The sequence below is a fragment of the Osmia lignaria genome, chromosome 2 (assembly GCF_051020975.1).
Source record: "Osmia lignaria lignaria isolate PbOS001 chromosome 2, iyOsmLign1, whole genome shotgun sequence".
Taxonomy (NCBI): domain Eukaryota; kingdom Metazoa; phylum Arthropoda; class Insecta; order Hymenoptera; family Megachilidae; genus Osmia; species Osmia lignaria.
Window position 1 is genome coordinate 4,728,171 of NC_135033.1, and position 22,390 is coordinate 4,750,560.

General features: G+C 42.4%; 1 protein-coding gene across 3 annotated transcripts in view; it reads right to left on the reverse strand.

Moving 5' to 3' along the window:
• sfl (N-deacetylase and N-sulfotransferase sfl) overlaps positions 1-22,390 on the reverse strand; it is a 241,618-nt gene that overhangs the window by 99,303 nt on the left and 119,925 nt on the right. The window contains exon 1 of one of the 3 annotated variants that reach the window (XM_034327842.2): positions 5,518-6,282. The exons of the other annotated variants lie outside the window; for them this stretch is intronic. The gene's annotated coding sequence lies outside the window, so the exon portion shown is untranslated. Of the gene's footprint in view, positions 1-5,517; positions 6,283-22,390 lie in introns of those variants that run through there. 3 annotated transcript variants of the gene reach the window in all.

The following is a 22,390-nucleotide window of genomic DNA, read 5'->3' on the forward strand; positions in this document are numbered from 1 at the left end:
TGATTGAAACTCGCAATAAAGAACAATGTCTAGACTGAGTAGCAATTAAAATACGTCGTGTACCAAGATAATCGGCAAACGTAGAAAGCCCCAAAACGGAGGTATCAAAGATACACCCCCTTAGCAACGTTTCAAAGAACGCCGCCTCCGTGGTTGTTTCCGGAACTCGAGGGAACTCGGGGAAACTTGAAACACGCCTCGAGTCGATGGCACGCGAGTGCAAGTCCCTGCAGGTGAATGGGGGATAATTTGCCATAAAGGAGCGCGCGTGCCTTTTGAAAGTGCATCGATAACGAAATTCGGCGAGTTGCTCGATAGGCGAGACCGGAAGTCGAGCGAAATATACGGGGACAAGCGTACGATCCAGGAATGCGATTATGAAGATCTTGAACAGTATTTTGAATCGATCGGTTCTGCATAATAACCCCGTTCCCTCCGAAGGATTCGCAAAAGGTTATGAACGTCGCTTAGTTGGTTATCGCGAACGTTCTAGCCAGTCGTTTCATTGAGAACCCGCGATCGGACGAGGTTATCGGGGTCAAATGTAATTCACGGTAACGCTCGCATGAATATCGCATTAAGAACGCCGACGTCTGGCACTCGCTTATTGGTCACTGGGACAAATAAATGCTTGTAGACAAAGTACGCGGTCGATCATCCTTTTTTCCCGTATTTCTTTTCCTCGATTATTTCGAAATACGAAGTTTTGTAACAGGGGGCAAACTCTAAATTCGAATATCAAAAGCGACTATGTTACATCGAGCGTACAATAAAATTCCATGTTTCACCGCCTGTAGAACCAAAATTAGGATATGTCCCCTGATAGATCTCGACGAGTCCTATCGAATGACCCTAGTCCCAGGTTGCGCAAATGAATAATGAAAAAGTTATAACCGGTTGAATTTTTTACTTAAAAGGAAGTTTAAAGTTCCAAATGTTTCATTAGAAGATTATTAAATCCATGCCAGTGATTATCCACTGAAAAGCAATCAATAGACCTTTCGATAATTAAACCGAAGTATTTAACTAGAATGAGAGGTCTTGATTCTAACGAAGATCTCGCTTCGATCAATCCAAAGCATAAAACGCGTAATTATACCGCACAGTAAAGACAGTACTTACTGTACGTCTGCAAGTTTTCCTGTTTTTGTTGCTTGTGCAGAGGACGAGCTGCAAAAACAGTCAAACAGCGTCAATTCGAGCGTGAATTTCCGCAATCATGCGAGGATCTTCGAGGCAGACGAGCGACCAGTGGCTTGTTGGTTCATTAACGAGAATGGTAAACAAGAAAAAGAGGAAACGCAGAGAGAACGTAGGAAAAACTCAGTGTCGGCCCTGAGATTTCGAAGGTCCGAGGCGAGCTCCAAAAAGCCCCTTCACATATATGACATAAAAAAAAGTACCTCAAACAAAATTTACACCGATTAATATTCAAATAAACGTTACTCTTCTTGTATTCATAGATGCAAAATTGTCTGATGGGGGCCTTGAACCTTGGGGGTCCTAATCTGCCTAGGCCCAGGGCCGGCTCTGGAAAAACTGAAAATCACATTCGGGAATGGATGGATGACTAGCTAGAAAAATTCGTTGACTAATAAGAACTCTCCTCCGGAAACTTTGAATATTAAAAATAAAATTATCTACAAGACTTCTATCTCTTAATTAAAAGTTCGATACGATGGATATTTATATCATTTTCCTTGTTTTCGCGTAACGCTGATGATTTTATATACTCGTGCGTTCATTATTGATAATAATTTTATTTCCTGAAATTTTGAAAAATAAACAAATCGTACGTGCCAAAGTACCAGCTATGATACCGAAAATCGATCAGTAACTCCGATATCTGCTTTCCTGAAAACATCCCCCCTGGTGTGGTCACCTTTAAACGATGTTCGCCTTTAATGCAACCCTGTACGAACCCTCACCGGGATCTACACTGCGGGGATGTAGTAAAAATTCCACATCTGTGGGGTACTCCGCGGAGGGGAAGAGAGAGAGGGCGGTGAAACTGGTTGAAAAGAGAGAATACTAATAGCGAGGCATGGGAGGGAAGTTTAAGACACCGTTTGTAGTCGGGTTGAAACGATGGGGAATGGTATTAAATCTATTTCCCCCTCTGTTTCGGGGTAACGACGTGGAGTGGCATCAAAGATTCAATGCGTTTCGTACGACGCTGGAAAGGAGGGCAAGTTTCAGTCAAAAAATGATGGAGCACTCAAGGATAGCACTAAGGTCGAGTGAAATCTCGGAGCTCAAAAATTTTCTGCTATTCTGCTTTCGTTATTTTCCTTTTTCCCAAAATATCTATATATCATTTTTGAAATTATTTTTTTAACACTCTGATTGACACGTGATCCATATCTGAACGATTTTCGACAAACGTTCAAAGGTTCCATTTATCAATTTAACGATTCGAGTTACGAACAAGGTGCAATAAGATTCTCTCTACAAATAATTCTATATTACTATCGCGAACGTATCGCAATAACTAATGATATTAACACCTGTTTACATACTGACTACCACACTCTAGCCGTATCACGATCTTCCGATAGATACTGTTTCTAATCGTGTAGGCTCGTTCCTTTCTCAGCTATAAATCATTTCTAATCGTTGCAGTTACGTTGTAAAGTCGTCACGGTTTAAATCAAAAGGTACATCGTAACTAATTTTCCACAAGCAAAATTGTATAAAGCTATCAACTTAATTCAAATCTTATATTAATCCTGTCAAACTTGGGCATTTTTTGGGACATATTAAAGCTCTAATTACTAAGAATAGTAATAATTAATTTTCAAATTTCAAATTTCAACCTTTCTTTTTGCCATTTCACATTATTTGTACCATAACAATATTACTTAACATTAGAACTACCAAAGGGGTAAAAATGACTGTTTTCCAGTTTCCTATTTTAAATTATAAATTTTATCAAGGTATTTTTGCTGGAATGTATGTTGTCTATTCTCGAGATAAAGAATGGATATACATATTAAATTATGTTTCATCCCGTATTTATTTAAGTTTCTGTACTATTTTCAATATAGAAATTAATGTGCATCAAACATCGGTAATTCTAGTGTTAAAATAATGTTTTTCTATTGTTTTCTTTTAATTATTCAGGCGTGTGTAAGTTGCAGGGCCGGTCACTGGTGATTAACACGTTCAACGTGTTAAATACCCATTTCAGATAACAGTGAACAAAAGCTTCGGCGGTTCGTTGTTCCAAAAACTTGGTTCGTCGATTTTCTTCGGGAAAAAAATCAGAATATTCGCGTATTTTCTTCGCGTGTTTCACGGAGGCAAGACGAACGCCTATCCACGCTCAAGTGTCGCCCGTCTAATTTCGCATTCAGATTGTCATTTTCGCGTTGCAACGGCGTCTCGGCCGGCTCGTAAAAGAAACTCCGAAAGTAGGAGCCTCGGAACGAGCACAAGTCTTTAATCACGGTGTTCAAAGCGTAAGTTCTATGCAAAATACAAAACGGCGAACGTAAAACTGTTCCCTTAATGAGCGGGTCTTTCGTTGAGCGAAAAACCTTCCTTAAAAACGTAACAACAAACGAGAGGAACGAGCCAAGAGAGTAATAATGAAATTAATATCCGTGTTTCCGCGGATAACGCGTCGACTATCACGTCATTACCTTCAATTGGACTGAGAAATGAAAAAGAAAAGAAAAAAATAGAAGAAATAGCGTGCCTCGAGCTACGATATCTTGTTCTTCTTTTTCCATTCCCTAATGAAACTCGATGGCACGAACGGCTGGTGTTATATTATGAGATATCCATTCTGAGATTTCATAATTCCGGATTGCTCGATGCAACGTTACGATGCATAATTTATCTCGTTCGCCGTATTATAAACGAGCTGACGAGATTATACCGTTTAAGGAACGTAAAAACATCGCTATTGAAAGGGCTTTAAATGCCAGTTTTTCGTGCTCCCTTCGTTCGAATATCGAAGTAAAAAAATATAATGTCTCATTTTGCGATAGATAATGAAACGCTAAAACCTTGGAGGGTTCATTTTTATTCGCTTAACGCGTCGATATCGTTACATAACGAGTAATTATAATGAACTATCCTTCGGAGATGATACAATAGATATTAATAAATCGGGAAATGTAATTTCAATTCAAGCAGCGATGTTACTTGCATACGAAAGATCAAACACGTAATTTTACGTGTTCGGTCGGTGAAACAAAACGTACGTACAGAGAGTGTAAAAAGTTTAAAACAGAGTACCTCATTTAAAATTGAACCAGACTTGAGTTTTAAAAAATTACGTGAGCGTATAATGAAAATTTAAAATATGACAATTATAAATTTAACCATGTTATGTGTATGCTGAAAATTTCATCGAGAGCGGTCAATGCACTTAGAAGTTACAATTAAGTAAAATTTCCGAAAATTTTCGGACATAACTAGTCACGTTCTTAGACAAAAAGTCGCGATTTTCGGAAATTTTAATTGTAACTTCTAAGCGACCGATTTCGATAAAATTTTCAGCATACACATAACTTATTTGAATCTACGAAAGAAATATTTCAAATTTTCATTACGAAAAATTACCCTTCACTATTTTCTTTCACGATTTCAATAAATTGCAATTTTTTAAAACGATAAAAGCACATATCTTAGTAAATTAATTTGTATAACTTCTCAAGATACCTCGAGTCATTTGGTCCAATTTTAAATGAGTTTTAAATAATCTGTTTTAAACAGTATCCAAACACTTTTTACACTCACTGTGCAAATATTAATTAAGTGAACGTGTACAATCGCAAAGCGGTCGAATTTCTCAGCCTCACACGCGTGGTTTGATGCCTCGTTAAATCACGATCCAATGACCATGAAAATCGCGCGTTTACTCTGTAATCCAAGTGATAACTTCTATCTACAGAGACAACGATAATCACGTGCACGCGTAACGCGAACAGGAATAATATTACCAGTTTTTGTACGATCTTCTTTGGTGGAAAATGCTGGAGAATCGTTAAGAACGGTTCTCCTTGCCGGTTGACAGGATTTCGAAAAACGATCGTCGCGAAGCAATTAATCTTCCCGCCCGTTCCGTCACCACGTGACATCGTCTAACGAATGGCGAATGGCAAAGATGCAACGGCACCGCGTATAAACATCCTGTCTGTCATCAAGGTCTATCGTTTTTCCTCGGTAAACACGAATACTAATGAGGCTTCGCATATTTTCAAAGCGATTACATTTTCCCGGAGCGTTCATAATTCAACGAATAAATTTCAACGAGGAAACGGGAACGAAATTGCGTCAGACAGATAACAGAACGAAGCGCGATATGTAGCCATTTAAAAGGACCGCGCTTGTTTACACTCGGCCCCGTCCCCACCGACGCGCACACATGGCTCTGAGTCGTTCCTTTATTTTTTGCCAGCCGAAGAATTACGCTCCGACGGGCAAACACGAGGTGGCGCAAGAAAATGATCATTTCGTGTTTTCGAATGGCGCGTAAACAAATTCAAAATGGATGATTCGACTCACCGATGACGAACAGAGCAGGCGATTCGGAGAAGCTGCGGTGAGTCGCGCTGGTCCAGGTCAAAAACACCAGCCACCTTCGAGGAAACGGCCTTCCGAGAAATCTCCGTTTAAGATTTGTTGACAACCGTGTCCCTTTCGTAACCCCTCTCTTCTGTACCTTTTCACCATTCACTCTATCAGCCTCTCTCTTTCACTTCTTAACAAGAACGTCACTCGTCATCCTTTGTCATTCGACGGGACGCATAGTAGCCGGTTTACGTTCTCTTTTGTTCTTCGCACGCTTTCCGTCTTTGTTTCGGCTCCAAGACGCACGAGCATCCACCGCGGCTGTCATGCGACTCACTTTAGGCGCGATCACGGGGCAACGACTACGTGTACGGGTATCGGAGCAACGTACGGCACAGGGAACACTAGCTGCGAAACGTTTCACGGGAATGAAAATGAAACGATACGAGGGAATGAACGATTCCCGCGTCACCGCGGCCACGAGCGAACCGGAGTAACGTCCCGAGTCATCTTTGTCTTTGGAGGTTAGGTTCGAGCATCTGGCGTCTTTTTCGCTCGCCCGTTCTCGTTTCCAAGCACGCGTTCGACACTTGCTCGCGAATGGTCTCGAACGACTGACGGTTGTACACTGGCACCACGCACTATCCAACTATCCAATCGACCACGGTCGACTTTAGCATGGTAGAACCGGTGAAAAACTGCGAGAAAATCCAACCATGCTGAGTGCGCGACCGGCGTCAGACTGCCGCGAGGACAGAGCGGGGATTCAGTTGAGTGGCATCGCCCGACAAGCGGGGCCCCCCCCTCCCTACAGTCTCTGCCCCGCCGAGTACCTTCTCAATGTTTCTCCTCTCGTCCCTTCGTCTCTTTTCGCCCCACTACTCCCTCGTTCGGAACGCTCCTCGCGTCTCGCCGTAAACTTTAACCGACCCGTCCATCCCTACCGACGCGGCGACAAGCATTGAAAGAGAGGCTGAGCGAGGAAGACGGAACGACTGTGCGCGTGTGGAGAGAGAAGGAACGACGTAACGGGAATGCGGCGCATGCGCAGACTATCAGTCGCGGCACGCGGTCGCGCCCAAACGCATCGTCTCGCGATCCTCATATTGATGTACTACGCGCTTGCACTCGCGGCGAACCGATTGCGACCCTCGCGAATACCGACCGACTTGTACGTGAGAGATGAACGAAGCAGCTCGTTAAGAAATCGCTGCCAGCTATTAGATATACATACCTACGTACACCTTCGGGCGGATATCTTTCAACTGGTCGGAGACGGAATGTTCGATCAACTGCGGATCGACTCTCTCGGCGGCGAGCAGTTCAACATCCCCTTTGTTTATCATTGATGAATTATATTGGTATTATGTAATAACCCTATGAGAAATGTAAAGATTGAAAATAAAATATCGATGTTGAATTTTTTAAAGATAGAAATCCCTCCATTTCACGTTATCGCATCGTAAATAGACATCGTTTGCAGAAGGCGTAACGCGCCTAGACTCGAACAACCGCGTCGTTGAAGCATTTTTTGCAAATCGAAAGCAAGATTAGCTAGGCAGATATTTACCAAGGAATAAAATAGCGTATCGATTCGGTGGCGTAAGGTTTTCAGTTTCTGTCACGGACAATTGATTACAGTTTTCAAAAGCATCGACGCAAGACACGAAGAACCCCCTTTCGGATCCGTGGCTTCCCCGAAGAACGCGCAACCCTCCCTCACCGGTCCTTAGAAAACATTTTTCTCTCTTCCATTTGAGCCGGCAACCCTCCGTTCCGTTGAATTCTTCAACGATACAATTCCTCGCCGCGGCACAGCAGCTCGCGAGCTACGCGGGGAAACGAGTCGCTGGAAATGGTGCTTGCCGGCCGACGCGACGCGGGGTTAACTAATGAATTCCGGCGCGGTTATACCGGCTCGGCTGCGTTTCGAGGTCTTATCGTTGGCTGGAAATCAGCCTGCTTGGCAGATGTTCGCTGAAACCTCGACCTATCTCTCCTACCCTCCCTCTATCTCTATTTCTCCTTTTGTGGATACGTTTCTAGCCGCGTCCAACCCTCTCCGTCAGCAGCCCCCGTTCTCTCTTACGTTTCGCAGACGAAGAAACGCGTACAAGACGTTCAACTGCAACACCATCCCCCTCGTCTTTCACCGTTGGATAGGATGGATATGAGTTACCGCAGCGCGGAATGGACTCGTCGGATTATTTTCCTGAATACCGAGCAGGTATCGATATCGCGATCGTAGCTACGTCGTCGCCGCAAGGAGAAACGATATTAAAATTGAAACGAATCCGAACTCCAGAGTAATACGAACTGTTAGATTCCCGATATTTAATAAATATTTTATTAAATTTTGGTACACGGAAATTTTACAAAGAACACTCAGGCTAGTTTTCTACTGCTTTTCTATCGGTCTCTCTACTTTGTGCTCACGTTAAAATCTTAACTGAAGGGAAAAATGTTCTGTATTTAAAAGGTCGGGAATTTGGAATTGAAAGTGGTGGGAATGAGGATTAGGACCAATAGGAATCGTTGGAAATTGGTAAGGTTCGAAGGGTCAAGCGAGTGATTCAAGGATGGTGAGTAAGGATTTCAAGGTTCGGATGTGTAACTGTAAATAGAAGATAGTATGGCTGGAGACAGATTTTAGATTTCACTTAAATACGAAAAGTTAAAAATATTTGCTTAACCTATGAGGTATCCAACAGAACCCGCGATGTTTCCGACGACATTTTCGATGCTTTAAACGCGCACCTCTGAATAAATACCATCTTATTGTTAAACCACCTTGATGACAGTTTGAAACTTTTACTTCACGGAGAGGATGAGACTGTTTCCTTTTCTGTGAAAATTGATGATATGGGAAATAAAATTGATAGATGCTTAAGAAAAGCATCCTCGTGTCGTTAACCCTCCTCTAGGTAACCAGGCACAAATGTACCTACTAAATTTTGAACAACAAATTTACATAGTTTCTTTAAAATTTCGACGATGTTTTCATATACAAACTTGCTAGTAAGGGTTGACACGAGTCAAAGAAGACAGAAATGAAGAAAAATGTGTTTCCTGTGTTTCCGTTGTTACTCGTAACTCACATAAATAATCCAGCAAATAGGGAACAAGAATGTTGTAAAGAAAGCATCTCTAATCCTCAAGAGTACAATATTTTTCTTAAATCCATACTGAACGCGATACAACTGGGCCAGATTCAAAGAAACTTGTTTCTGGTACACACTGGCATACATCGGAGCGTTCTTGGTCCGGGGTTTTTTACAGGAGGAAATGAAATTCTTTTTTACTCGGTACTCAAAGATACAATCGTATTTCTCCTTGGCCACGGCGACGGAGGAAATGAACATTTTCCGTCTACCCCTCCGCCGTTTTCCCAATATTTGCGTAAATAGAAACATCATTGCGATAAGAATTCTAAATCGCTGAACACCCCGTCTTGTTCCTATTTAACCAGAGATACTGGAACGCATTCCTCGCCGATGTCGGTCGATCCAGCGTAATGGGACGACCGTGAATTTCGTTTGTCCGTGATGATAATAAGAATCCAAGACGTTGCCGCGCCTTCCTTCTTTCCTTCCTTCTTGCCGTTAACACGACACCAACGTGTCTTACAATAGACGGAAACTGGAAACGTCACGTAGCAGAATGAAATTCAACCACGTATTCCTGGGTAACGTCAAACCGGTCTGGTCTGATCGCGTCGTCCATGTCGCGCCCGTGTACATATACTGGCTCCCTGACGCCTTTGTCACTGGTCGACTCGTTCCTCTTATTTGTCTTTTCTCTTTAAACTCGACGTCCCACGTTCTTAGACTCTCTGCTTTGACTCTTTGTCGAAGGTGAGAAGCCTAAACGTACCGACCGTCCTGTTAAGCACTATACTGCTCGATCTTCTCGGTAAATTTCCACCCCTGATTTCCTTCCTCGAACTACCCCCGAGGTACTAGATTCGTTCTTTGCGAAGAATAAAATTTTTTAAAAATTTGATGATTTTAATTGACATCTAATAATTCGTATAATTATTTCTACGATTCGAGCAACCCTGTATTGTGAAACGATGGAAAGGGATGAAAATTTCATATTTTCATGCATAACATAATTTCATACAATTTCTTTCTTCAATTTCGCGATTTCCATCGCTATCGACTGATTCGAATCATTAATTTCGCGAATGGAACCTCGACGGGGCTGACTGAAAATTTCATATTTCCTGAAGTAATTTTATAACACGGGATTCTAGTAGCTTTCGCGTCCAATCAGCTTGTCATTTGATACATTCCACGGGAATCGTGGATATTTGAAATATCTGATGAAACAGTCGTTTCGAGGTTTAACGATGTACATATAATATTCGCTGTCAACCGGAGCAATTAAATATCGCGAATCGATAAAATTGGAGGAAAAATTGATATGTTTGTGGAATTTAAATTCCACGAATATTTTGACGAATTAACCATCCTCTGTGCAATTAGCTCTTCACTCGATATGGACGTCGAACGTGTGATTAAACAAGCATAACGTGATCTGACGCATCGAAGGGCACGATAGCTGTTAATTAAATGCGTCCTTTGACTCGACACAAGACCCATAGAAGGTCTAACAATGGACATACCCTTTGTAATATTGATCCATGTCGACGTACCGTATCGCGGTGAAACGACGACAGTTCTAACTGTTACGTGACACGATTGACGGCGCAACCAATCGTACAAACAGAATAAATTACCTGTCAACCAAACATGATTAAACACCAGTTTCTTCTGTTCTAGTGTTTGCAGTTTCTACTGTCCATTCTGTAAAATACTTGGACAGGAACGCATCGAGACATTTTCAATGGAGTTAATCAAATAAAACGATATTAATAATTTGAATATATGCATATTTCGCTTATTTTATACTAAACAAGTTGGAAACTAAAATCTCGGGTGTACACCAGGAGCGTCGTTAGTAAAAGTATACTGCTGGGAGCAAGTACGTTGGCGTTTAACCACACGGGGTCAATATTACACAATGAATTATGTTTCTAATATCGCTTTACTTACATAACCATCCTCACTGCGCTCTATTACATTGCGGTACAAACGTTACGGTAAATCAAATTTCTCCTTTACTCGGCCCCTACCAAATATTACACTTCGCGACGATAAATATCATCTCGCTGTTATACGAAACAATGCGTAGAACTAACTGGATTACATCGCGGATAAAGGAAATTGCAAACACTGATCTACAATTCTTGATGAACCTAATTAGCAACTTGGTAAAAAACCGATATATTTAGAAATATTGTAGGATGCCAGAAAAATTATGGCATTTCGTCTTGGGAACCGTTCACTAGAACTCATCAGTGGGGCTGACGTGGACGGCCCCTCACAGATCTTATATAAATATCGACAAGGCCCGTGATGGACCGCTTGCGAGAAAGGATGGAGTTACACGCGCGACCCCTTACGGCCATCACAGGAAAGAGGCCCAGGCGCCCGGAACGCCGTGCTCCGCTCACAACCCCCACAACATCATACAACTCTCTAAACGGTAACACGGCGCAATTCTGTGTACGTTTCCACGGTAGAATGCAAACGAGCTAGTAGATCGATCAGAAATCACGACTCCTTAAACGGGCGATTGATCAGCATTTCGCCATTAAAACGTCGGCTCCTTCGATTCCGCGTCGCGACGCCTAAACGGGTCGCAGTCATTAACCGGCGATTGATTAAACGCCATCAGCCGAGTGTGCCTGGTCGTGTACGGCACAGGGTATACGCGATACTGCTCGTGTCTGTCTGATTTATCAACGAACTCGGAATAACCGTGCTGGAAATTAACCCCGTCTAGCCTGGAAGGGGTTGAGTTCAGATGATCGCGGCGAGTACGTCGACCAATGGTACATTAACTAATTACTTCGGCATCCCCTTAGCTCGTCGAAACCGACGGCCGCCGTTCGGTTATCGGTAGCTAGACACGGATTATGTTAGTTAGCAGGCGGTTTAATTAAGTTCCTGTGACGTGGACGGCTAGGATCGGTTCCAGGGTAAACCGGAACGACGACAGACAGAGGGTGAACTCGTTACTGCGAGAGGTTCGAAGAAAATCCTCGACAGATACCGAACGATCCACGATAGAGACCCTATGGATCATTGATTTCATCCCTTCAGACAGTTCATCCAACGACCGAGAGTAAAGTTATGCTCGTTAACGAGATATTTAGTGGGGACGTCTGAGAGAAAGAGAAACTAGACGACTTAACCAACTGAACAGAGTTTGCTCAGAATTGCTGTAAACAGCGAAATTTCCTGTGGATTCGGTTGATTCGCGAGAAACCACGAGTGAACCATCAATCTCGGCTTATAGTATTTCATATCTACATCGTATCAGGGAATTATGAATCGTTTCGATCTTTGCGCGAGGACAAAGATTTCTGTATAAAGAGGAATTCACGTTGATATGTTTATCAACGTTGAATTAAAATCTACTGAAATATTGTAAAATTTATTTCACGATCATGAATTAATGATTAATTTGTCCCGATTGATCAAATTCAATGAATATATAAAATAGATTAAAATCTATTCAAATATTGTCAAAATTTCACGATTATGAATTAATGATTCATTTTTCCTGACTGATGAAATTTAATGAAAATATCACAAAGGTGATATAAATTTCAATTAAAATTATTTCGGAAGTTAAACTTCTTTGTTACTGAAAATGACTGGACGATACATCAGTCGCTTAAATTAATGCATCACGCTTCATAAGACGGGGTTATTCATCTACTTCATTCTTTACCCGATCGAGACATTCTCGAGGAAACAACTCACGTGTCTCGCTTGTCTCCGATACAAAATTGGCTCCTCCGCGTTCCCGGATGGATAACACTCTCTTGTAACGCATCGATGGCTCAAACAGGAAGATGCAGCAATCTGTGTCACGCGAAGCGAATGCGTCGATATGCTGCGTTAACAATTTCTCTAATATTAGCCTGCCGACTAAACTTCCTCCGAAATTACTCAATTTCTGTTGCAGAACAAACGAAGAATTGCAAAAAATATATTTTTAAATTGCAGAAAAAGAAAATGTAACGAACGAAAGAAACAGTAAAGATTTTCTAGCTCACGAACTGAACGTTACGTTTTTGACGTATCGAATTATAAATCAAAACGGCAGGCGGAATGAAGCGGGACCGCGGAACAAAGTTCATAAATTTCCGGTTCCGCCTGGCCAGGCTAGCTTCCGTCAGAAGTTCCTTCAAGTTCCGAAAGTAGTATATCCGTTGGTCCCTCTCGAGCAAAAGCGCGAGGCGTAAATAATGCAGAGGCCACGAGGGTGGAGAACAGTCGGTTTCGAGCGCAATTCGAGGGGTAGTTACCCCTCTCTCATGGCGCGAGAAACAGTCGAGACGTTCGTAAACAAAAGCGGCTCAGCACGAAAGAATGAAGATTCTTCGCCTACGATAACTTCAAGGGACTTGTTATTGTTCAAGTCTGCTAAGGGATGCTTTCTACTAAGGGTGAAATTTTAGTGGACGTCATCTGTTCCAATATTACATTCAAACAAGGCGAGGACTGTTATCAAAATATTTTCAATAAATTTGCAATTTTTCTGAGGAAAATGAAAAATTTTTCGTCTCTATTTTTCCTACCTGATTTCCATTTTTCCACCATTTCATTTAACTTGAACTTTGCACGAATGCATCTGTCTTCGGTATCGCAATGGAACATCTAACTTTAATTATCTTTCTTAATTAGCGGTGTTGCTTCTCTTATAAAGATTATAATCTGTCGCGAGCAGATTTACTACAAAAAGAATCTCTAAAACGTTAGAAATGTTAGAAGTGCATGAAAAATGAAATTGAATTCGCGAAGTTTTCAATTTTCAAAGCGATCAAGGATAGACGAAGCGGTAGAAATCAATGAATCGACGAAGAATTTTCGATTTCCAGCTTCGGCTATTATGAAATTCAGGAGTAGCGTGTCGTCGCGACGCGGAGGAAATGGCCAGGCATCCGGTCCCGTTCGAAATTTTCGCGCGACGTATCAGGAGTTTTCCGCGTCGCGTCGCGTTCTTCGTGGCGTGGCGAAGATTCGATACACAGAAGGCAGATCGTAGACGGTTGGAACGGCGTGGCATCAAAGCGGATATTGGGTATCGTCAGCGTAGCTCGAAGCTCTAAACTCTTTCTACGTTTCGCTTTTATTTCCCCGGCAAGGCATAGAACGAGGAGTTTTCCTCGCGGAGCCGATCGTTTCCATTCCGGAATTTCTCATCAAGCTCTAGCCAGTGTGTAGCTAGCGGCTGCGCGGCGCTACGCTCTGCTCTGCACGTAATGAGTTCCGTGCTTTGTGACTTCGCCGGCTCGCGCCTTTTGTTCGCCATAATAAAAGGACTCGGTCTCTGCCGGCTTCAATTAGGCAGCCGGTCGAAAGTCGCGCGCGGAAAATATCGAAAGGGCGTGAAGAACATCGACAGTTGCATTCACCTTTTTACTGCTGACGAGAGCAGACTTCGCTCCGTCTCGATTTTGATCGTCGAATCGACGCTTCCGCTCGCTGCAACCTGTTTCGCTGATGAAAATGGCAAGCAGCTGAAAATTCAACGAAAACTACCCTTGCCAGTTGAATTTCAGAAGTCACCAAGATATGCGATCATCATCGTTCTCTTTGTCTTATATGTGCCTTGGGCCTCTTTCCCGTGATGACCGCAAGGTGTCGCGCGTGTAACTCCATCCTTTCTCGCAAGTGCTTTATCACGGGCCTTAAATAATTCATTAATTCCGTCTCCACTAGACTCTCGGCGCATGCGTAAGTGCGACGCTCAGCGGCGCATGCGTAAAAGCGAAACTCAGCGGCGCATGCGTAAGCGCGAAGCTCAGCGGCGCATGCGTAAGCGCAAAACTCAGTGGCGCATGCGTAAACGCGAAACTCAGCGGCGCATGCGTAAGCGCGAAGCTCAGCGACGCGGCTTGTTGGCGGCAGAGGAGGCTAGTCTCCTACTCCGCGGGTCTTGGGATTCAAGCTGCACGCTGATTGGTCAATTTATTAATTTTCAACAACGAAATATGACGAAACTACTGATCCCATCAAAAAATGCTAAAGAACTTTTCACTTCGATTTTTCGTGATCTATCCAGCGGTGTAGAGGTCTTTAGGGTATTTTTTAACACCCTGTATATAAGATGAATATAGAACCCAGGCGTCTGGGGCAGGGATCGTCCACGTCAGCCCCACTGACGAGTTCTAGTGGACGGTTCCCGAGACGAAACGCTATAATTTTTCCGCCGGCATCCTACATATAAGATAATCATTTCAAACGCAATGCTATATTACAAAGCACGCGCGAAATACGAATTCAATTACGAAAGGGTTAAAAGTGTAATCGCAACATTTATTTTTCACCCCCTCAATTTCTGTGCACAGTATTTCGTTGGTAATACAAAAGTTAAAATTGACTTCTGCTGGGTTTCATTTACTATTGCTTGCTGGTATTTACGTTTAATCAAACACGCAAACAGAATTCTACGGAACAATATGATTTCATTAAAAAGTGAATAAAGTAGAAACAGAAACGTTGAAATTGGCATCATAAAAATGACATCCTGCGCAACAATGCTATACCATTTCAGCCTATATTAAATCAATATAACCATTACTAATAAATACTCGAAATCGTAGCAAACAATTTCTCGGAAAAATATCAAATACATCGCAAACGTGTACCTACAAAAAACCTTCCAATATCATTCTTATAGCTTTATAACATCTGTCTGTAGGTCGATCATGGCGAAGGATTGAACAACCCTCTTCTTTTCCTTTTTCACGAAGATTACTACGATACGAGACGGCTGCGCCCGGTGGAATTAGACGCGGATTCGAAACGAAAGCCGAGCTAGCTGGCGAACCGAAGATTTTCCTAGAAAATTTCGAACAATGACGCGTCTTCGAGGGATATCCCAGTTTATCCAGTCTGATATGCGTCGCTTGGTGCAGCCGCGACGCGATGCTATGACGAAGATGAATTCATTGTCTGGCCTCGGGATTTGAACGGGTACACGTAATTCATCAAGCTAATTGAGCCCTCGCGGAGCAATGGAGTCAGTCTCGCGATCAGTCGAGCAGCCAGGCCATTTCGTAATGGCCCGTTAATTTCGGCCGGCTAGCTTTCAGACTTTGTCGCCAACTTTCTTTCGCGAACCACCGCGCGACGAGCTTCTTGCTTTTGACACACGACACTGACCACGCCGCGGCGTGCCAGACTCGTGAAAAATTCCGTAAAACCGGGATAGACGAGCGCGCTTCACGGTTAATTGGTCGTGGAGTTCATAAATTGTAAAAAAAACGATCGTGGGCGACGACGAACAATGCTTGCAATTTATTATAAACTGAGAGAACAGGGTGGAGGCTCAACAGAGGGAATTTATTAAATTTTTTGAAAACGGATTGTCAGGGCCGGCCCTGAGATTTCGGGGGTCCGAGGTGAGCTCCGAAAAACGGCCCCTTTAGATATGTGACATAAAAAAAAGAACCTCGATTAAAATTTATAAAATTAACATTAAGGCTTGTATAACTAATTTAGATTTGAATTTACATGGATTAATATTTAAGTAAACTCTTCTTGCATTCTTAGATGCAAAATCGTCTTATGGGGGCCCTGGGCCTTGGGGGGCCCTGCAGATTGTGCATTACCAGTAATTGATATTGAGATTTAAGAATGCAGAAACAAATTGAAAATGTGGGACATAAATGAAAATGAATGAAAATTTGACAAAATTAATCCCTTTTTTATTGATTAATTCTGTCGAAACCACTTTTTAAACTGTAACCTTCACCCATTGCTCACCTTAAGCACCTTAAATAAACTCTTCCACTGTTTCCAATCAAACACTTAACTCGATCAAGCACCATACCTTGGCTCTAATTAATTACCAAGCTCGAACGAAAATCTTTTTTTGCCTGTTAATTACGATCTGACTGGTCGTTGGGGGGTTAATTCGACAAGGGTGCAACGAGTACGTTGAAGGGTAGGTATAACTCGTACGAACGACGAATCGAATCCTCGTGCACTCAAAACAGGAAGGAACCGACGGAAGTCGGGCCGCGGAAGGAGAGGGAGATTGATGAACTGTTCGTTGCAAATTTCATAAGATTCAGGGAGCCCGAGGGGATGCACGAGCGACCAGACTCGTTATATTTCAATTACTTCCGATTCCTACGTACACTGCGGAAGTTTCTCTCTTTTACTTGTTAATTTTCCTCAGGAAACGTTGCTGTTGCCGCGTGTTCGTCGCTTTTTCCACGCAGCGTACGCGGACGATGCAGACTTCCGGCACGAGATTCTTTTTCGCGAGCATAAGAAAAAATGGATACATTTTCTTTCGATTCAAATTAAATTTTTTGTGAACAATATTTCCCTCTATCCTTCTCATGAAATTAAATCCCAAGACAAGCAATTATTCTCCGAATATAATAGAGGATTTAGAGCTTTGAGCCGACGTCTGACGTCATTTTAACCCTTTCCACTCGTATGTCGCCATCCTACATTTTATTATTATACATGTATTTTTCTAATTTTCCTACTAAACCGGCAAGTTAAATTAAAAATGAAAAAAAATTCCGAGTGGTTTGGTAGCCTTTTCAAGTATAAATACGAGCGTAAAGGGTTAAAAGCCCTCGCGTCTTTAGTGCAAGGGTAAAGTTTGAGACACGAGGCGAGATTCAACGGGGAAATTGAGCGAGTTAGTGCGTCGTTGGGAGACAGTAACTCGCGTTGTTTCATCGCGGGACAGCGTCCTCGTTGTTGCGAGCCAAGGAAGGAAAAAGGCCGAGACAGAAGCAGAGAACAAGAAAAGTCCATTACCTCGCTCCTTATTGCCCTTTTTAAGGAACGAGCCGACGATCGTGAATCGACGCTCGCTGCTAATTTCTCGTAAGCGAATCGCACTTGCAGAACCCTTTCGAAATCATCCTGTTTATCCCCGATGATAATAAACTTTCAAAGCTCAAAATTATGAAACATTCTGAACCAGCACCGCAAGAATAAAAGAACCGCAGCGGTTGCAGGGGTTCGAGCCAAAACTCGATTCGATGAAATATTTACGGAACAGCAATAATTCTTTATTCGAGAGTTATTTGCGAAGGTAGCGTCTACTGAGAGAGGTCCAGCGTGGAAAAGCCGAGTCTTTTCCGGGCCTGTCAACAGAATTTGCGTCTTACAAGCAATTCCGCGAGTCGTCGAGAGATTCGCTTTCCGGCAGATTGCACGCGACGATCGTGATGAGTTTGCTTTTGCCTCCTAGACGACTAGAGGACTAGAAGACGACTGATATCACAGTCAACTGTTCACGAGGTAAACATCAGCTTCGTGCACGGTTTGTACGAGATGGAAAGAGAACGAAACACAGCGGAAATTTAACAAGGAAAAAATTCCAATTCGAGCTCCGTAGAGCGGTGGCAGTTAATTTATCTAAACGTTTGAATGTTGCATTCCTAAACAAACCCTGTTAACTTTATCGTCACTGCTGCGAGACGCCCTAGCTATATTCTAGAAATTGGACAAGAATTTAGCTCTGTTTGGTTCGCGTTCGATCATCAAATTAAAGGAAGCTTAATGTAATAATTAACGCGTTGATTGTTATAATGATTACCGGTGAGCGGAGAAAAAGGAAATTTTGAATATCAATTTTAATAAAATAAAATACCAAATTAAAATGTTAAATTTGAAAATTAATATCTCCATTTCTACGATGGCAATCAACGCGTTAAAGAAGTGAGGAATGTTTCAGAGAATATTACCATCTTTTGGAAAAAATTATAAAGCAATCTTCCCGACCAATATTCATTTCCAATGCGGGAAAATTGATAGTATTACTGAAACCTCAAACGGCAAATGGCTGTAGCCGATACTTCAGACATCACAGATGTAATATAATTGATACCTTTCCGCGGAAGTCAATCACGAAATAGTTGTTTGAATAATCGACTTTCAAGTAAGCAGCACTTTGCCACGTACGTAATTACTAGCTGACCAACGCAAGTCTGTTCCGTCAATTTGTTGAATCGTTACGTTATCGTGTACAGCTAAATTACTACCTTTCATTTAAACCTTCTCAAAGGTGTAAAGACGTAGAGATACGATCGATGATTCAAAATGGTACAGCAACTTGCAGTCTGCCTGCATTGGATTGTGAATTACAAGACTTCCGTTCGAGGAGATATAAATACCGATTCGAAGAAGTTAAACAACGCGCGATTGTTAGAACAGGTGTAGCACGAAACTGTGCTACTTCGTTCAGGAACAGAGTTGGTCGCTGAATAACCAACTTTAACCGATCGCTGTGTTTCAAAATTCAACGTGTGTAGATATTTTTCATCGAAAATAATGTTGGTTAAAAAGTAGCATCCGTTAAAACGATAAATTTGCATTGCATCGTGTTCGAAATTCATTATAAACTGGTTCGGATCGATATTAAAGCCCATCGAGGCACCTGCGAGATGATTCATTGAATCAACGCACGTGCGATCGACCATCGGATATCTATATTTTATAAATCACCGTGCAGGCCAACGATTTATTCGGCATAGAGGAACAATGAAGAAAAAAAAACCAATTCGTTCGTACAAAAATACATCTCGCCCTTTTTTATTTGTAAGTTACGATTAATTGTGACAAAAATTTGGAATGTAAAAACAGAACGATGGGTCTTGGAAATATTCATATTTGGTATTGAAAATAAAAAAATCACAGATTCTATTAAAATTACTCATTCGAATGGATTCATTTCGAGCAATTGGAAAATTTCATTCACACAGCAGGACTGAAAGAAACGAAGCTCTGCTGAATAAGACAGTTTCAATTAATCCCGCGATGCGTTTCGATGCATCGAGTATTATCGGTACGATTGCTTTCACGTTGGCGAGGGATCGGTATTAAACGCACGTAGATACGCATGCAAACATCGCGGTTCATTAAATTAATCCGGACACGGAGCAACGTATAAACGGTGGACGTGCGAGTCCGTCGCGACGTGCCATGTCGTCGTAATTTCACTCGAATCCGTCCGTCGATTTCAAACCGTGCCGTGAATATTCGTCGATTCTCGATATATTAAATTACGACGGCTCTTAGCGTCGACGGGATGCGAAAACGGTGCCTTTGTTAGAGAACGAGATCGATCCCTTACCAGCGACACCCTGGATCAGCAACGACGTTGACTTTGAGAATTTACAGGGAAAAATATGTACACGATTCTTCCTCATAAAAATATCACAGCACAATCGTCATTAGATAAATTGCAACAGACTGCATCTTGCATGCACATGGCTGTTTTCTGATCAATCGAGTCACTCAGCTCGTCGAAAAATTCTTCTTCCATGACTAAACTTTCTGAGAAAATAGCCTAGCTAACGTCGTTCCTATTGAATTAACACAATTCTTATAAACTTATATAAAATTGAAATCACCAAGGAAAACGTTGTGGAATCTAGAGTTCAGTCTGAAGTTTAAATTATTTTATTTTAATTAAACATATCTCCGAGAAGCTAAATTCCAAAGATCAATCCTGTGAGAAAGCATCGAGCATCAACTCCTTCTTTCATTCCGCGTCAAAGAAGGATTTACCTCTCCTGATCGTTTTAGAAGATCTTCGATCGGAATGAATCGTCCCTAATCAACGGAAACAGCGCGTGAATCGAAGAAGATTCCGACTGATAGCGGCCCGATAGAAATTTCCCTGCGGCCTCGATACTTTTTTTATTTCCCCTACCTATTTTTCCCCCGAACCGGAGCAGAGTCACAAAACGAACGGTTTATTTCCTGGGGAACACCGAAGGCGTCTCCATTCATACCGTTTATTCAATATTACAACAGCTGAACCCCTAATGGGAAGACGAATCGCGGGGTTCGACGTTGGCTGAATGTGTTGAATGGAGGGAACGCGGACAAAGAACGCCACTTCGCGGTCTCTTTGTCCTCCGTCGTAACCGGCGCCATCGATACCAATTTCACCGGTAATTAGAGCTCTACTTTTCTAACGAGCCTCTCTCGCTTCCCTCATTGTCGCCACGGGAACGATCCTCCCCGTTTAAAGCTGACAAAAACACTATCCGCAAGCTCGGGTTCGTCCTAGACCCGGTTCTCTCTCCTCTTTATCGAGGAGCTTTCATCAGGAAATCCGGGAAAGCGTTACGGAAAACGTTCCAGCCTGATTGCGAGCCACGAACGAGACTCCGCCGCCGCGTTTCGGACGCGAGACCAGAGGCGTCTGCAGACTTTGAAAAGCTCTTCGGTAACTGCCCGCGGGCCAGCCGAGTCGAGAACACTTCGATATCCCTCCGGGAGAATCGATATCCCGAGAGGCACACCGTCTACCGAGGGATAGGGCTGCGGAATTTCGCGAGACACGTTTCTTGCGATGCTTCGAGGCTAACAGGTGTACCGATCCGATGGCGGATACAGTTTCTTCCCTGATTCGTCGAATATTCTGAGACACGTATATAGGGTTATCCGAATTGAGTGTCACATCTTCGAATTGAAATAAAACGCAAAGTATCTGATTTTTGTATGGTTTGTTTGTTTTAATAAAAAGTCTGTTTTATTACATTAATTATGACATTAATTTTCGCGAGCTCGATACGTTTGAACAAATTTAATGACGAGTAATTTTTCTGGAGGAGGAGACATCAATTGCTAACAAAATTGGGTGATTTTACACCATTAGACTTTTTTTATGGGGTTTTTGGAAAGTGAAGTGAACAATTCAAAGATTATTGATGAGCTAAGAAACAAAATTATAAACGTCATTGATGGAATTGAATTCCAGTTGTGTGATAATGACATTTGAATAATATTGTCTTTGATAATTAATCACATACAGTAGTCTTTGTGTTAAAATAAAGAAACTATATAAAAATCACATAGGTTGCGTTTTATTTCAATTTGAAGATGTGACACTTAATTTGCATAAACCTATATTAAATTCAGCTTCGGAAAAATTTCATACGATTAATTTGTTAAATAATCGAATGTTCAAGACCAAAACGGGTGGCTGGCCCTTTTCGTAGCAGCTAAATTTGCAACGGACGTGAGAACGATAAGGAATGTCCGAAGCGAACCGAAGTCTATGGACACGATTTGGTATGCGGGCTGCGTACGCGCGATTATCTATGACTCGATAACTTACTCGCCGAATTTCTGCTCAAGCTGCTCTAAACGCTCCTCCAGACCTACGGTTCCGTAATTCCGTCCAATTACCATTATGTTATCATGCGTGGTTCCGACCACCGATCAACATCTATCGATCGATAGATCATCGATCTAACATTAATATATTTCAAATTTCTTCGATGAACAATTCAGCGATCGTACCTTGCTGTATCATTCTCAGTTTAATCCTTTCGTTTCTCTTCAACATTTTAAGCCGTTCACACGGGATTCGCTCGATAATAGCGAAACTATCTATGTAACCGGTAGTCGTTTTATCGAATAGAAACAGCAAGCAAGAGAGAGTTGCAGCGTGACAAAGGGATCGGTGGCTGGACGCGATCGTAGACGAGAAAGAGAGGAGGTATAACAGCGGGTGTACGAACGCTTCCAGTCTCGAATGCTGGCGCGAATTAACTGGATATGCAGCTGCAACTGCACGCCCACATGCCTTGTTTTAGCTACCGACCGAACCACGGCAGACCGTGCCGGAGAGACTTGACCGATCAAGGCCACGGATAGAAGGAAAACGGTCCCCCGGCGTGGTATTATTTCCTAAGGACGCGTGGGTGGTTCACGAGAGAAAATTTATTCGTCAGAAGAATCGCGATACTTGCACGCGCGTTGGCGTTACCTATCTCGGATAGCTGGGATCGGTC